The following is a 13,707-nucleotide window of genomic DNA, read 5'->3' on the forward strand; positions in this document are numbered from 1 at the left end:
AGGGAATGAAGGGGGTGACCCCAGAGGTATGTTCAGAGAAGGCATGCTATGTTTCGAACTTTTTGACGGAAACGGTTCTTGTTTGGTGTGCCCTTCCGCCTACGTATAACGTTAATCCAAAAGAAGGTGATGTTGTTTACACTTTGCATGTCGAGCATTGTCTTTCTGTAGATGCTAATGTAGTAGGAGGCTAGGATGGGAACGTGTCGCAGCGCTTCTTCTCTTATGCAGAGTAACAGCAGGGAAAGCATTAAAGAGTTCAATCACCTTGTTTGGTAGGCAGTTAAGCATGTGAGTCAAAATTGCCGCGGCTTTTTGTTGTTGGTTCAAGGACGTGGCTGTGAGGATTTTGATGGTATGTGCTGCGTGGATTTTAGGCGCCCCACTGCAGCAACATGTTATCAAAATCTGAGAAAATTTCAGCCTTTTCTGGCATCCATTCACTCGATTGGCAGTGTTGTTTGTTTGCTATTACCTTGGTTGCTGTCATGTTTGCAAGGGCCCTGCGGAACATGGCAAACCTGGTACTAGCTGTTCAAAAACAAAAAGGGGAAATTGTAGAATTGTACGGAACAAAGGCAGTGGGTTATTTTGACAGTGATAATATGTCCTGGTTGGTTTTTTATTTGTTCTGTTGCTTAGGCCTTGTTTTTCCTCGTTCGCTTTCAAAGGTTCTTTTGTGCAACAGGAAGGGGGAGGTGCAGGAGCGGGCTGGAAACTAGGACCACGCGTGGCAATCGGTCAGCTGAGGGGAGTGTGCTCGAGCTTGTCTAGACAACAATTAACAACATGATGGGGCATGGTTACAGAGCACAGGGGAGTGGGAGACGGATGGCGCCAAGGAAAGGTAACACCTTGCTGTTAAGTGCCGGTAGTTAACCACCAATCAGGGATTGCCTAGTATGCAAGGCTTAGCCTCAAGAAGCAATTGGTTTAAAACGCGCAGCTTCTGCAAGCGTATAAAACCTCGTGCTTCTGCACAACGCATTGACATTTGCTTGCATCAAGCTGCGTCCCGTCTCTTCATTGGCCACAGTCAGGTTTACTAGGATCATCTTTAGGTTGGCCTTAGGGGTATCTCGGGCTTACGACAGCTTAGCTGTGTTTCGGTTTCCTAGTTATTCTGACAGGCTCTGGTCCGCTCTCTACGCCGTGTGACTGTTGGCTTGGGTTTCTGGTGTGACCGCGGCGGCTGGCACGAGATTTACCAACCCTGAAGGTTGCCGTGACTAAGTCAAGCTTGCGCTTCTTGCTTACTGTTAATTACTGCTGAGTGCCCGTGGGGGTGTGGCTGAGCAAGGCGTCTTGGGCTACAGTTGGTAGCGTGTGCCTGATGCCTGCTCCTTCGGTCTTAGCAGGAGGCCTAGGGCATTTACACTGGGCCGCAGATACTTGCACGTCTAGGTCTAGCAGGAGCCAACCGTAAGGTTAGGGCTAAGTCTTTTGTCCTCGGCTTTCATATTGGACGCCATCTTGGCATCTTCAGTGCCACGCTTTGGATTGTAAGCTACGGGGACGTGGTTTCGTTGGTTTCGTTGGTTTCGTTGGCTGTTTGGGCGCCTTTAGTCTTAGGGGCGTGTGTGTATGGGGGGTTTGGGTTAATATGATTTTAGTGCTGAGGTTTTGGGTAGGTGGTGTTTATGGGATATACAAGATGTTAAGGAGAAGGCTAGGTTTGAGCGGTAAAGGTGTTAGAGGTTCTCGTGGTTGAATTGTACAGCAATAGTTTGTCAAGCTGTAGGTCCCGGGGAGGTGCCGGGCGAGAACATACAGGTCGAATAACTTCCCATCCACCTTCACACAAACTGTTTAACGTTGATTTTCGTCTGATGTTAAAACCCAGAAGAAGCGAACAACCCTTACCGGCGCTTACTGTGTTTACAGATGGATCGGGCCAATCGCATAAATCTGTTCTTCTGTGGTGGGATGATCAACGGAGGCAATGGGATTCGGACATAGAGACGGTCTCCGGTTCACCTCAAACAGGAGAACTGAATGCAGTTGTTCGTGTTTTCCGAGAATGGAATGTACCACTCCACCTTGTTACTGATTCTGCTTATGTTGCAGGTATTGTTCCACGAGCTGAAGCTTCTGTGCTGCGGAGTGTTTCGCATTCACAACCCTTGACCCTGTTACAGGAACTTATTTTCCTTTTGGACTCTCGATCTGCGCCTTATTTTGTTATGCATATTAGGTCTCATACCTCGCTACCTGGTTTTCTTGCAGAAGGCAATCGACGAGCTGACCTATTGCCGTGACCAGTTCAAGTACTGCCAGACCGTATTGCACACGCTAAGCGAAGGCACTCTTTTTTTCCATCGAAACGCTGGAGCTCTTAAGCGACAGTTTGGCCTTGCTGCTCAACAAGCATCAAGTATTATTGCTGTCTGTCCCGACTGTCAAAAACATTCTTTCCCATCAGTTGCTGCAGGAGTTAATCCTAGAGGATTACAAAGCCTACCGTTATGGCAAACAGATGTCACGCATGATTCTGAATTTGGTAGCCTTAAATATATCCACTCTTCCATTGATACATTTTCAGGTGCCTTGGTTGCCTCGTGTCACACAGGAGAAAAGGCACGAGCTGTTCGTAGACATTTAATGCGTGCTTTTGCTGCTTTAGGTATTCCCTTAAGCTGGACCGTTGTCGGTCTTTATCTTTACGTTTCAACAACTGTAAAAACCTCTTTTGCCCTATGGGGTAGAACTCACATTACCGGCATTGCTCATTCCCCCACCGGTCGATCTCTCATTGAAGGGTCTCATCGGTCTCTGAAACGTTTATGACAACAACAAAAAGGGGGAATGGGCATGGCTGTTCCCGAGGAACGGTTACAGAAAGCGTTGTATGTTTTTAATTTTTTGAATTGTTCTTGAATAGATAACGACCCACCGATAGGTCGACGTTTCACTGCAGCTACCTCCGTCGAGGCACGGGTTAAAGGCCCGGTATCGGTCCGAGATGCAGAAACAGGTAAAATTATGGGACCATATCCTCTTGTTACATGGGGAAAAGGTTATGCTTGTGTCTCTACAGAAAAAGGACCTCGATGGATCCCAGCGAAGAATGTAAGACCTTTCCGTGAACCTTTACCGCAGGCAGCTGATAGCGACACCGACGCTACAGAATGAAATAAAAACTGTGTGAGGATTACTGTTTTGCATTAATGTTAGATACCCAAAATCAGGACATAGGATATAGATTTCGCTTTTTACAGCGCCTAGAACGAGCACTATCACCCTGGATCAAGCCACTGAACAGAGGTAATACTCTCGGACCAAGCGGGGGAAAGGGACGACTCATTGTCCATGGAACGATGATTCCATTGACACTGATAAGGGGAAGGGAGGATTCATAATGAGAGAACAACTAGGTATTATGAAGGAGAACAGGAACTGGGGGAAGAAGGGGCAACAGAGCAGAGGTGATGAGGTGTTTGTCACATCCATAGGATGTCTTGGCATGCTTAATCGAACTTGCAGGAGACAAATTGTGTGGCCAGGTGGATGACACCCCTTGGTTATGAACCTCATCCATAGCATCCTTGAAAAGTCAGCATTAATTTTTTTGGTGCGGAGAAGGAAGGATTCTCTTGGTTATAGCTGGAGAGGCATAGAAGTCAGTCTTTTCAATGTTTCATGAGCACAATGCTCTCTTCTCAAAGCAGAGGAATGCTTGTGCTCTGCTGAAGAGCAGAAGTGCTTGTAGCTGACCGCTGGTGAGTCAGTGCCAATACTGGCAGTAGGCAGTTACTTAGGGCACGAGACAGAAGCGGTGGCCTGTCCTACCTGGCCCTATATATTATAATATAAAATAATGTACATCCATACATATATAGATAGATATAAAAGATATAATTCTTTTTAGATCCACGGGACGGATTACGCAATAATCAAGGCTGACCACCAATTCCACCGACACCTCATTGGCAAGAAAGCAGCTAAACGGTAAGTGGAGTGCCTTTCTAGTCCTTCCCATGCTCACACTCTTCGTGTTTAGTAGATGGTATCAGGGGCTCTGTAGCTCACCCAGTGTGCTGTCTCCATCACATTTCCTCTGCTTTTCTGGAGTGGTGGTGGTACAAGGAGAGAAATGGGCCGTCAGGCCTTGCGATGGCTTGAACGGGTGAAAGTACCTTGGGAGCCTGAACAGTAGTGGAATTACTTTGATGTGTCCTGGAGGAATTTTTTTTTTTTTTTTTTTCCACACGTTGCTCTGTGCGAATGACATTTTAGCAGCCAGTTGTGGGTGGTGGAAATGTGCTTGGTGAGCTTCTCCCTGTAGAGGAATGAAGGTGGTGGGTTGATTAGCATTGATAACACGCAGCTGTGGCCTTGCCTCAGAGGCAGTGGGTTGATTGACATGGGCGATGTGCAGGTGTAGCTGGTTCCCGCTAAGGGGTTAAATAGCCCTGTGGCTTGTGGGAGAGGGTGTCAGCTGGAGGAGGAGCAGTGTGGTCTGGCCTCTGGAGGAAGGTGCTACAGCACCGGCAGTAGAATATGGCCAACGCTAAAGCCTTGTTGCGGTCTGCTAGTTTGATAGCACTGCAACGTGTCCCCAGCCAAGAGTTTGGGGTAGAAAGGAACGATTATCCTCTGCTCTAAATGTGATACTGTTTGGGGAAGAAACACGCCTGGCTCTGACAAGGGAACAATGGGCTCTGTAGATGCCACGGTATTTACTTGGACAGGCTCTCGTGTGGCACAGGTCTGCTCTCGCTGAACTCCAGGGGGAAGAGGCAATTTCCCCTGGCTCAACCCTACCCCACCGAGCCCTTCCCAGAGGCGGCTTTACTTCTTCATCAGCCTCTGAGCAGTGATAATCCAGGTGCCTTGCTTCCAGGTCTTTGCCTAGCAGACGGCGTCACCACAGTCCTTGCCTCGAAGTGAACAGGATGAAGGATCTGTACAAGGTGTCTGTGCGCATTCCCCCGGACAACGAGAAGAGCAACCCGATCAGAATGGAAGGAGACCCACAGGGGGTCCCACAGGCCAAGAGCGAGCTGCTGGAACTCGCTTCCCGTATGGTGAGTGGGTAGGACGTGATGTTTGGGAGACTGCAGGGTTTGGGCTCTCGTGTTCCCTTGTAACCTTCTGGTGCGAGTGTGTGCCCCTTGCCCACGGAGCACTTGGATCTCATGACAAGTGCAAGTTCCTCTTCACAAATGTCTTCCCCTGTTCCCTCGGGTAGCCCTTCTCTGTCAACGCAGAGTGAATTTGGTCTGGAGAAAAGAGGGACAGTGCTGGCAAGTAAACCGTCGGGCAGCAAACCGCTAAGTCAAAGTAGATGGCTCTCCGGCTGAACACCCAGTGTGCCCTCTGTTCCCGTCAGGAAAATGAACACGCTGCGGACCTAATCGTTGAGCAGAAATTCCACCGGACCATCACTGGGCAGAAGGCTGAGCGGGTCTGGGAAATCCGGGAGCAATTCCCTGAGGTAAGGCTTTGTAGGAGAGGAGGAATCCAGAGGGGTTCTTTCCTACATGGGTAGTAGGCCTGTCGTCACAGAAGTCGTAACTTTAGTGGCTCTGTAGCGCAAGTGTCTGAGAAGATAGTTCTTTTAGCCAGAGGCCGCTAACACGGTTCCCCTTTTCTGAATGGGAAAAGGGCATGTGTAGGATCCCCCCAACCTTTGCATGTGTCTGACACAAGGGTTCTTGCTTTTGCTTGAGCTAACTCTAAATGACCGCTCCTGCAGGTTATCATCAACTTCCCAGACCCTGCACACAAGAGTGACATCGTCCAACTCCGAGGTCCCAAAAACGAGGTGGAGAAGTGCACCGAGTACATGCAAAAGACGGTGGCAGACCTGGTAAGGAGGTCTTCTGCCTGCACTTCCCTCCTCCGTGCCTGGATAACCCTGGGGCAAAGCAGAGCTCTACTGGCTTGGGTAGAGCTAAAACACCTCAAGAGGAGGGAGCTGTCGACGCTGTTTTGGCTGAATGGAGGCAGGGGGTAGTACCTGTTATGGGAAGGCTATAGGGGAACGTCCTTGCCTTTGTTTAGTCTTACAAGTCCCTCGTATAGAGAACTTCCTTGGGTCTAAGCCTCTTTTCAAAAGCTCGTTTATCAGAGTTCCTGAAGTCGGGCCTCCCTTGCCACGACAGTGTAATCTTCAGTTCTCCCTTCCTTTCTCCCTTAGGTTGAAAACAGCTTTTCTATTTCTGTCCCCATCTGCAAACAGTTCCACAAGAACATCGTGGGGAAAGGAGGTGCCAACATCAAGAAGGTGAGATATTGCTCCTAACTCAAGTGCTCGTGATGATCACTGCCTGCAGCAAAATCCCACTGGATGCTCTCTCCTGCCCATTGGTGATGTCCAATATAGCCTGCGAGGCTTTTTCTTCTGACATGGGACGCTTCTGAGATGATTTTTTATTTTTTTTTCCTTTGTGGCAGATCCGTAAAGAAAGCAACACCATAATTGATCTCCCAGCAAAGAACAGCAACTCGGAGACAATTGTTAGCACAGGCAAGAGGGCAAACTGTGAGGCTGCTCGCCACAGGATAACATCACTTTGGAAGGACCTACAGAAGATGTGCATGTGGCTCAGGAACCGATTGAAGCCATGCTCAAGGAACTGGTGAGCTGGAGTTACTAGTTCCAGTAAGAAACTGGGGGACGAAGGGGCAACAGAGCAGAGGTGATGAGGTGTTTGTCACATCCATAGGATGTCTTGGCATGCTTAATCGTACTTGCAGGAGACAAATTGTGTGGCCAGGTGGATGACACCCCTTGGTTATGAACCTCATCCATAGCATCCTTGAAAAGTCAGCATTAATTTTTTTGGTGCGGAGAAGGAAGGATTCTCTTGGTTATAGCTGGAGAGGCATAGAAGTCAGTCTTTTCAATGTTTCATGAGCACAATGCTCTCTTCTCAAAGCAGAGGAATGCTTGTGCTCTGCTGAAGAGCAGAAGTGCTTGTAGCTGACCGCTGGTGAGTCAGTGCCAATAGTGGCAGTAGGCAGTTACTTAGGGCACGAGACAGAAGCGGTGGCCTGTCCTACCTGGCCCTATATATTATAATATAAAATAATGTACATCCATACATATATAGATAGATATAAAAAATATAATTCTTTTTAGATCCACGGGACGGATTACGCAATAATCAAGGCTGAGCACCAATTCCACCGACACCTCATTGGCAAGAAAGCAGCTAAACGGTAAGTGGAGTGCCTTTCTAGTCCTTCCCATGCTCACACTCTTCGTGTTTAGTAGATGGTATCAGGGGCTCTGTAGCTCACCCAGTGTGCTGTCTCCATCACATTTCCTCTGCTTTTCTGGAGTGGTGGTGGTACAAGGAGAGAAATGGGCCGTCAGGCCTTGCGGTGGCTTGAACGGGTGAAAGTACCTTGGGAGCCTGAACAGTAGTGGAATTACTTTGATGTGTCCTGGAGGAATTTTTTTTTTTTTTTTTTTCCACACGTTGCTCTGTGCGAATGACATTTTAGCAGCCAGTTGTGGGTGGTGGAAATGTGCTTGGTGAGCTTGTCCCTGTAGAGGAATGAAGGCGGTGGGTTGATTAGCATTGATAACACGCAGCTGTGGCCTTGCCTCAGAGGCAGTGGGTTGATTGACATGGGCGATGTGCAGGTGTAGCTGGTTCCCGCTAAGGGGTTAAATAGCCCTGTGGCTTGTGGGAGAGGGTGTCAGCTGGAGGAGGAGCAGTGTGGTCTGGCCTCTGGAGGAAGGTGCTACAGCACCGGCAGTAGAATATGGCCAACGCTAAAGCCTTGTTGCGGTCTGCTAGTTTGATAGCACTGCAACGTGTCCCCAGCCAAGAGTTTGGGGTAGAAAGGAACGATTATCCTCTGCTCTAAATGTGATACTGTTTGGGGAAGAAACACGCCTGGCTCTGACAAGGGAACAATGGGCTCTGTAGATGCCACGGTATTTACTTGGACAGGCTCTCGTGTGGCACAGGTCTGCTCTCGCTGAACTCCAGGGGGAAGAGGCAATTTCCCCTGGCTCAACCCTACCCCACCGAGCCCTTCCCAGAGGCGGCTTTACTTCTTCATCAGCCTCTGAGCAGTGATAATCCAGGTGCCTTGCTTCCAGGTCTTTGCCTAGCAGACGGCGTCACCACAGTCCTTGCCTCGAAGTGAACAGGATGAAGGATCTGTACAAGGTGTCTGTGCGCATTCCCCCGGACAACGAGAAGAGCAACCCGATCAGAATGGAAGGAGACCCACAGGGGGTCCCACAGGCCAAGAGCGAGCTGCTGGAACTCGCTTCCCGTATGGTGAGTGGGTAGGACGTGATGTTTGGGAGACTGCAGGGTTTGGGCTCTCGTGTTCCCTTGTAACCTTCTGGTGCGAGTGTGTGCCCCTTGCCCACGGAGCACTTGGATCTCATGACAAGTGCAAGTTCCTCTTCACAAATGTCTTCCCCTGTTCCCTCGGGTAGCCCTTCTCTGTCAACGCAGAGTGAATTTGGTCTGGAGAAAAGAGGGACAGTGCTGGCAAGTAAACCGTCGGGCAGCAAACCGCTAAGTCAAAGTAGACGGCTCTCCGGCTGAACACTCAGTGTGCCCTCTGTTCCCGTCAGGAAAATGAACACGCTGCGGACCTAATCGTTGAGCAGAAATTCCACCGGACCATCACTGGGCAGAAGGCTGAGCGGGTCTGGGAAATCCGGGAGCAATTCCCAGAGGTAAGGCTTTGTAGGAGAGGAGGAATCCAGAGGGGTTCTTTCCTACATGGGTAGTAGGCCTGTCGTCACAGAAGTCGTAACTTTAGTGGCTCTGTAGCGCAAGTGTCTGAGAAGATAGTTCTTTTAGCCAGAGGCCGCTAACACGGTTCCCCTTTTCTGAATGGGAAAAGGGCATGTGTAGGATCCCCCCAACCTTTGCATGTGTCTGACACAAGGGTTCTTGCTTTTGCTTGAGCTAACTCTAAATGACCGCTCCTGCAGGTTATCATCAACTTCCCAGACCCTGCACACAAGAGTGACATCGTCCAACTCCGAGGTCCCAAAAACGAGGTGGAGAAGTGCACCGAGTACATGCAAAAGACGGTGGCAGACCTGGTAAGGAGGTCTTCTGCCTGCACTTCCCTCCTCCGTGCCTGGATAACCCTGGGGCAAAGCAGAGCTCTACTGGCTTGGGTAGAGCTAAAACACCTCAAGAGGAGGGAGCTGTCGACGCTGTTTTGGCTGAATGGAGGCAGGGGGTAGTACCTGTTATGGGAAGGCTATAGGGGAACGTCCTTGCCTTTGTTTAGTCTTACAAGTCCCTCGTATAGAGAACTTCCTTGGGTCTAAGCCTCTTTTCAAAAGCTCGTTTATCAGAGTTCCTGAAGTCGGGCCTCCCTTGCCACGACAGTGTAATCTTCAGTTCTCCCTTCCTTTCTCCCTTAGGTTGAAAACAGCTTTTCTATTTCTGTCCCCATCTGCAAACAGTTCCACAAGAACATCGTAGGGAAAGGAGGTGCCAACATCAAGAAGGTGAGATACTGCTCCTAACTCAAGTGCTCGTGATGATCACTGCCTGCAGCAAAATCCCACTGGATGCTCTCTCCTGCCCATTGGTGATGTCCAATATAGCCTGCGAGGGTTTTTCTTCTGACATGGGACACTTCTGAGATGATTTTTTTTTTTTTTCCCTTTGTGGCAGATCCGTAAAGAAAGCAACACCAAAATTGATCTCCCAGCAAAGAACAGCAACTCGGAGACAATTGTTATCACAGGCAAGAGGGCAAACTGTGAGGCTGCTCGCCACAGGATAACATCACTTTGGAAGGACCTACAGAAGATGTGCATGTGGCTCAGGAACCGATTGAAGCCATGCTCAAGGAACTGGTGAGCTGGAGTTACTAGTTCCAGTAAGAAACTGGGGGAAGAAGGGGCAACAGAGCAGAGGTGATGAGATGTTTGTCACATCCATAGGATGTCTTGGCATGCTTAATCGAACTTGCAGGAGACAAATTGTGTGGCCAGGTGGATGACACCCCTTGGTTATGAACCTCATCCATAGCATCCTTGAAAAGTCAGCATTAATTTTTTTGGTGCGGAGAAGGAAGGATTCTCTTGGTTATAGCTGGAGAGGCATAGAAGTCAGTCTTTTCAATGTTTCATGAGCACAATGCTCTCTTCTCAAAGCAGAGGAATGCTTGTGCTCTGCTGAAGAGCAGAAGTGCTTGTAGCTGACCGCTGGTGAGTCAGTGCCAATACTGGCAGTAGGCAGTTACTTAGGGCACGAGACAGAAGCGGTGGCCTGTCCTACCTGGCCCTATATAATATATATATGTATGTAGGTGCGTACAATATTATATATATATAAAATTCTTTTTAGATCCACGGGATGGATTACGCAGTAATCAAGGCTGACCACCAATTCCACCGACACCTCATTGGCAAGTGTGAAGAGGAAGATGAAGCCCAAGGCTCACAGTATCGGTGGATCTCATTTGATGGTGCCTCCGTGTGGTGTGGCTAGTCAGCTGAATACCTGAATGCCGGTTGGGATGGCGATGATTATAGTGGCGGAGATGAAGTATGATCGGCTGTCTACGTCTATTCCGACAGTGAATATGTGGTGGGCTCATATGACAAAGCCCAGGAATCCAATCGATAGTATAGCTCAGACTATTCCTATGTAGCCGAATGGTTCTTTTTTGCCTGCGTAATACGTTACAACATGTGAGATGATTCCAAAGCCGTGAAGGATTAAGATGTAAACTTCCTGGTGGCCAAAGAATCAGAACAGGTGCTGGTAGAGAATGGGGTCTCCCCCTCCAGCGGGGTCAAAGAATGTAGTGTTTAGGTTTCGGTCGGTCAGTAGTATGGTGATGCCGGCGGCCAGGACTGGAAGTGAGGGCACTAGGAGTATGGATCATACGAATAGGGGAGTTGGATGTTGCGATAAGGCAGGGGGGGTTATGTTAATGGCTGTTGTGTTAAAGTTGATGGCCCCTAAGATGGAAGACACACCTGCGAGGTGTAGGGAGAAGATGGCTAGGTCTACTGAGGCGCCAGCATGGGCTAGGTTGCCTGCTAGGGGCGGGTATATGGTTCATCCTGTTCCGACTCCAGCTTCTACTGTGGAGGACGCTAGGAGCAGTAGGAAGGACGGAGGAAGTAGTTCAGAAACCGATGTTGTTTATGCGGGGGAATGCTATGTCTGGGGCTCCAATTATAAGGGGGACTAGTCAGTTTCCAAACCCTTCGATTATAATGGCTATAACTGTGAAGAAGATTCTTACGAAGGCATGGGCGGTGATGATGACATTGTAGATTTGGTCGTCTCCTAGGAGAGTTCCTGGTTGGCCAAGTTCTGCTCGAATAAGGAGGCTGAGGGCGGTACTCGGCTATGCCTGCCCATGCTCCGAAGAGTAGGTATAGGGTGCCGATGTCATTGTGGTTTGTTGAAACTAGTCATCGGTTGATGAAGGTCACGGGTCAGGTGGCTGAGTGTTTAGGCGTTAGGCTGTAGTCCTTTTTACAGAGGTTGAATTCCTCTTCTTATCGACTCTGTGGTGAAGTTCATGTTGAGTTGCAAACTCATTGATGTACGCTGAGAGTGTGCCGGAGTCTGGTAGACAGAAGCTCGTTGGTTTGAGCGTCTAGCTGTTAATTAGAAGTTTATGGGATCGAGGCCCGTCTGTCTAGGCTTATCGTGGAGGCCCTAGCTGAATTAGAGTATCTGCGTTGCATTTAGATGGTGCAGGTTTAGTGTCCTGCGGGCCTTAGTGGTGTGGGCAGAAACTAAGAGGATTTAACTCTTAGTTAAGGCTTTGAAGGCCTTCGGTTTGGTAGGCAGGGGATCCTAAGTTTCTTAGGTAACGGTCAGGATTGCGGGAGAAGGGGGGAGAAGGAGGACTGACAGAGAAATTAAGGTAGCAATTGGTGTGCCTGTGGATTTGTTATTGTATCATTGTTTTATGAAGCTTGTAGTGTTTGGTGGGAGTGTGGAGCAATATGCAAGGCGTAGGTAGAAAAATAAACCTTGTAGGGAGAGTATTGAAATAATTATGGCTGCGGTTGATATCTCATGCTTAGTTAGTTCCTGGATAATGAGTCATTTTGGTAAAAAGCCAGGGAGTGGGGGCAGGCCGGCTAGGGATAGTAGTGCTAGCGTCAAGGATGCGTTTAGTGATGGTATTTTTGTTCAGGAGGTTATTATTGTGGATAGTTTTGAGGAGTTGGTTGTGTTGAGGGCTAAGAAAATGGAGGCGGTTCTTAAGGAGTATGGGTAGAAGGTTATTAATGTTAGCTTGGGGTTGTATATGAGGATGATGGTTATTCAGCCTAGGTGGGCGATCGATGAGAAAGCTAGGACTTTTCGGATTTGTGTTTGGTTAAGTCCTGTTCGCCCTCCGATGGCTGCGGATGCAATGGCCACGGTTGTCAGTAGGAGTGGGTTCAGTGAGGGGGCAGTTAAGAAAAGAAGAGTGAGTGGGGGGAGTTTTATTCATGTAGAGACGAGTAGGGCAGTGGTTATAGGTGAGCCTTGTATGACCTCTGGACATCAGAAGTGAAAGGGTACTAGGCCTAGTTTTATTGCGACTGCTGTAGTTAGTAGTAGGGAGGCTGTTGGGTGGCTTAGTCGCGGAATGTCTCATTGTCCGGTGAACTGTGCGTTGATTGTGCTTGAGAAGAGGATTAATGCGGAGGCGGTTGCTTGGACGAGAAAGTATTTGATTGCAGCTTCCATAGCTCGAGGGTGGTGTGATTTTGAAAGGAAGGGGATAATGGCAAGGGTGTTGATTTCTAGTCCAGGCCAGGCTAGCAGTCAGTGGTTGCTTGAAATTGTGATGGTTGTTCCTAGTAGAAGGCTTAAGGAGAACGTTAGTTTTGTGACGGGGCTCATTTAGTAGAGGAAGAGGTTAAACCATCATTTTCGGGGTATGGGCCCGATAGCTTTTGTTTAGCTGACCCTACTGGGAAGTAATATAAGGGGAGTATGGAGCGCTTTGATCTCTTCTGTGCAGGTTCAATTCCTGTCTTCCTAAGGTTTTCAACGGAGACAATGGGATTCGGACATAGAGACGGTCTCCGGTTCACCTCAAACAGGAGAACTGAATGCAGTTGTTCGTGTTTTCCGAGAATGGAATGTACCACTCCACCTTGTTACTGATTCTGCTTATGTTGCAGGTATTGTTCCACGAGCTGAAGCTTCTGTGCTGCGGAGTGTTTCGCATTCACAACCCTTTACCCTGTTACAGGAACTTATTTTCCTTTTGGACTCTCGATCTGCGCCTTATTTTGTTATGCATATTAGGTCTCATACCTCGCTACCTGGTTTTCTTGCAGAAGGCAATTGACGAGCTGACCTATTGCCGTGACCAGTTCAAGTACTGCCAGACCGTATTGCACAAGCTAAGCGAAGGCACTCTTTTTTTCCATCGAAACGCTGGAGCTCTTAAGCGACAGTTTGGCCTTGCTGCTCAACAAGCATCAAGTATTATTGCTGTCTGTCCCGATTGTCAAAAACATTGTTTCCCATCAGTTGCTGCAGGAGTTAATCCTAGAGGATTACAAAGCCTACCGTTATGGCAAACAGATGTCACGCATGATTCTGAATTTGGTAGCCTTAAATATATCCACTCTTCCATTGATACATTTTCAGGTGCCTTGGTTGCCTCGTGTCACACAGGAGAAAAGGCACGAGCTGTTCGTAGACATTTAATGCGTGCTTTTGCTGCTTTAGGTATTCCCTTAAGCTGGGCCGTTGTCGGTCTTTATCTTTACGTTTCAACAACTGT

Source organism: Falco biarmicus, unplaced genomic scaffold, assembly GCF_023638135.1.
Source record: "Falco biarmicus isolate bFalBia1 unplaced genomic scaffold, bFalBia1.pri scaffold_57, whole genome shotgun sequence".
Lineage (NCBI taxonomy): Eukaryota > Metazoa > Chordata > Aves > Falconiformes > Falconidae > Falco > Falco biarmicus.